The sequence below is a fragment of the Triticum dicoccoides genome, chromosome 3B (assembly GCF_002162155.2).
Source record: "Triticum dicoccoides isolate Atlit2015 ecotype Zavitan chromosome 3B, WEW_v2.0, whole genome shotgun sequence".
Lineage (NCBI taxonomy): Eukaryota > Viridiplantae > Streptophyta > Magnoliopsida > Poales > Poaceae > Triticum > Triticum dicoccoides.
In genome coordinates this window covers 418,696,399-418,700,609 of record NC_041385.1, presented here as the reverse complement: position 1 = coordinate 418,700,609, position 4,211 = coordinate 418,696,399, and positions in this window count along the sequence as shown.

The window sequence follows — 4,211 nt, the reverse complement described above, 5'->3', positions numbered from 1 at the left end:
CTGTGTCTGTCCCTTCGGGGAAATGTCACGCTCTGAGTACCGGAGTCCTGTTAGCCCGCTACAGCCCGGTTTACCGGAGTCCTGCTAGCCCAGTGCTACAGCCCGGACCCACTTGCTGATGACCGACACGTTCGAAGCTGGGTCATGGATGCCTGTCCCTGTAAGTCTGTGCCACTTTGGGTTTACGACTAGTCATGTCAGCCCGGGCTCTTTATCATATGGATGCTAGCGACACTATCATATACGTGAGCCAAAAGGCGCAAACGGTCCCGGGCAAAGGTAAGGCGACACCCGTGGGAATACCGTGCGTGAGGCCGCAAAGTGATATGAAGTGTTACCGGCTAGATCGATGTGACATCGAGTCGGGGTCCTGACAGCGTTGGCATCAGAGCCGGACTGCCTGTAGGTTCTCCAAGCCAAACTGGTCGATGTTGAGTCTAGACATTCTTTAGTTATACGTAGGGGAATTGTTTGTGGGTTGGAACATAAGGCTCTTTTTACTCCTTATACCTTATGACTTTCTGATCTGAGTCAGTCCATTCTTCCATCGGGGGTTAAGGAATTAGGATCTGTTCTCTCCATTAGGATCACGTGTTACTAATCAGTAGTACCTTATAAGTTTGATGGTTACAAGCCTAGTTCAGTTCTACTACCACATTATGTTGTTAGAATGGTTCCAGAACTTTGATGTGATGATGTTGAGTGTGTACGAAATCCTTTGTCAAATGTCTCAATATCCTTTTTGAGCATTTACAGCTGTTATGCTGCCGAAATTTTGCTAGAAATTCTAATGCCTTTGCATTATAATTGTGCTTTCAGATGGCCACTCGCGACCTCAATCAAGTGGTTCGCCTGACTCGATGCCTAGATGTACCCGGCCATACTGCTAAGTTGGTCAGGGTAATGACTGAGGCTGGATACCGCTGGTATCCTGAGTACACGGTCGAAGAGCAATTCCGAGACTTTAATCAAAGCCAGTATCTCTGCACTGTCAGGATATTTCCATCTTATCCTGGATCCACTGAGCCTCTTCACTGCTCCTATGGACTCGGGGTTACTATTGAGATGGCTGTGCAGGATGCCGCCTACTCTATGATGACCATTATGCGAGTCAGATCTGGTCTATTTCGGGACTCTGATTTCCGGTATATGCCAGGATCACTTCCGGGAGCACAAGGGTATCTCCAGGCTATCTATGCTGACTCCACCCAGGAGGATTCACGGACTCGCACCACTGCTGAGATGCTCGAGGATAAGGACCGTGAAAATCGGGCCTTAAGGTTAGAGCTCTTCAATACCCGTGCTGACCACTGGGCCACTTTGACTCGGTTCGCACCGGCGGTGCAAGCTGGATATTCAGATATGCGCGATCTCTATCCTGTGAGATCTGCTCTGCCAGACGTGATGGTTTGGCGTGATGTAGGAGGCATCACCCCACCTCGCGGTCCCCGCAGGCCACCGTTTGTTGGTCCAAGGCCTCATCCTAGCCCCTATGGTCCACAAGCTCCGCGAGATCGTCTGTTTCCGGATGAACATGTTGAGCTTCCAGGCTATGGAGGTGACTTCTACGAGGACTACTACGGATCGGTCTGAGTTAGTGATAGTATCCCTAGTTCGCACTAGCTGTGTCGTCTATCATTCCGCGTGACTCGTGGGATATGACCTAGTTTGTACTCCTTCCGGAGATGTAGAAAAATAATGTATAGGAGCTTGGAATGCCTCCGATGAGATGTAATCCTTTTCTCACCGTAATAGTACTTTGTTTGGTCTTGTACTAAACCTTGTATGGTGTGTATGACGATGGAATAAAGAAGCAGTTTCTGTATCTACCATGTCATACGGATGATCATCTTGCATTCCGAGTTATTCCTTACCTTATGTATCCTATGTCAGAATTTTATCATTCTGACTAAATCATTGTCTTGTTTACCTAGGATGGTCAACACGCGCGCCAACCCTGCTTCCCAAGAGCAGGCCGAAGGCAGTGAAGCCAGGAATGAAAATCTGCCTCATCCTCCTTCACTAGCCGAGGTTATGATGGAAGCTGAGAGAAACAAGCGGGAGACAAACCGTTTGTTGGAGCGTATTGAACAGAATACAGCACACCATCAGAGGGCTAACGTGGTGTCACTCAGTGATTTTATCAAATTACATCCACCCACGTTCCACCACTCCGTCGAGCCTCTCGACGCTGATGACTGGCTTCGCAGTATCTCTCATAAGCTGCGTTCCGCGCTGGTAGAGGAGGCTGACAAGGTCACCTTTGCCGCATATCATCTTGAAGGCCCCGCCAGTCTATGGTGGGAGAATTATGGAGCTATGCGCCCAGCGGGCCATGTCACTACTTGGGCTGAGTTCAGCGAGGCTTTCCGTGAACATCACATTCCTGAGGGTCTCATGGACCGTAAACGTGAAGAATTTTGCAGTTTCACCCAAGGACGACTTTCTGTGGATGCCTATAGCAGAGAGTTTGGTAATCTCGCCCGATATGCAACTGAGGAAGTGTCTACTGACGCCAAGAAGCAAGCAAGGTTCCGTAAGGGCCTTAGTCCTGAGCTTCGCCGCGACCTCCGTCTGCATGAGTGCACATCTTTTTCGAAACTTGTCAACAAAGCCATCAGTGCTGAAACTGGTCAGACTGACTATGACGCAACACGCAAGCATGGACGTGACATGGGTTCCTCATCCGGTGCTGGTCCTCAGAAGCGCCGCGTGTGGGTGCCCAACACCGCCCTGCCACCCAGGTTCACACCGAGGCCATCTTTCCAGGCGCCTCGCCCTGTTCAACAGTTTGCACCGGCCAAGCCCTATGGGGGTCCATCTAACAATGCTCCTCCACGTACCAGTTCCGTGACTTGTTTCAAGTGTGGGGAATCTGGTCACTATATGCGTGAATGCCCCCAGACCAACCCCAATCAATCTGCTAAAGCTGTTGGCCGTGGCAAGCCGACGGGGAAAGTATTCCACGCTAAACCGGTCACCGCTTCACGTGGCCATGTCAACTGTATCTCTGCCGAAGAAGCTCAAGAGGACCCCAACGTCGTTCTCGGTACGCTTCTTGTTAATTGCCACCCGGCATCTGTTCTTTTTGATACAGGAGCCTCTCATTCTTTTATATCTGAAAATTATGCTCGTTTGCATAACGTTGCATTCTGTGACTTGCCATCCTCTATGGTAATTCAAACTCCGGGATCCAAATGGCAAACTTCTAGAGTAAGCCATGGAAATGAAATCCAAGTCGATAGACTTGTTTTTCTCGCATCTTTGATAGCCCTTAAATCTTCAGATATTAATATCATTTTGGGTATGGACTGGATGTCAGCTCATCAAGCCAAAATTGATTGCTTCTCTAGGACTGTTCAACTCACCCATCCTTCGGGAAAGATAGTCAATGTCTTGACCCGAATAGCCAAGCGACAATTATATTCTCTTAACGCCAGCCCCTTGCCAGACCTTGAGGACGTGCCGGTAGTCTGTGACTTCCCGGATGTCTTTCCAGAGGAATTGCCAGGTGTTCCACCTGACAGGGATGTTGAGTTCGTAATAGACCTCATTCCAGGAACCGTTCCGGTTGCTAGAAGACCTTATAAGATGGCACCCTTAGAACTAGCCGAGCTTAAGAAGCAACTCGATGAATCCTTGAAAAGGGGTTTCATCCGCCCTAGTTCATCTCCGTGGGCTTGCCCCGTCCTATTCGTCAAGAAGAAGGATGGTACGGACCGAATGGTTGTAGATTACCGACCCGTCAATTTGGTCACAATTAAGAACAAATACCCGCTTCCCAGGATCAACGACCTGTATGATCAGCTCGCTGGATCCTCAATCTTCTCCAAGATGGATTTGAGGTTGGGCTACCATCAAATCAAAATCAGAAACGGGGACATTCCTAAAACGGCCTTTGTTACTCGTTATGGCCAATACGAGTACACCGTCATGTCCTTCGGTTTAACCAACGCTCCAGCCACCTTTTCTCGGTTAATGAACTCAATCTTCATGGAGTATTTGGATAAATTCGTCGTAGTTTATCTCGATGATATACTCATCTACTCCAAGAACAAGGAAGAACATGCCGAACATCTAAGGCTAGTGTTGAAGAAACTTCGAGAGCATCGCCTTTATGCCAAATTTTCAAAATGTGAATTCTGGTTATCAGAAGTGACCTATCTGGGTCATGTAATATCTGGTAAAGGTATTGCTGTTAACCCTGAGCG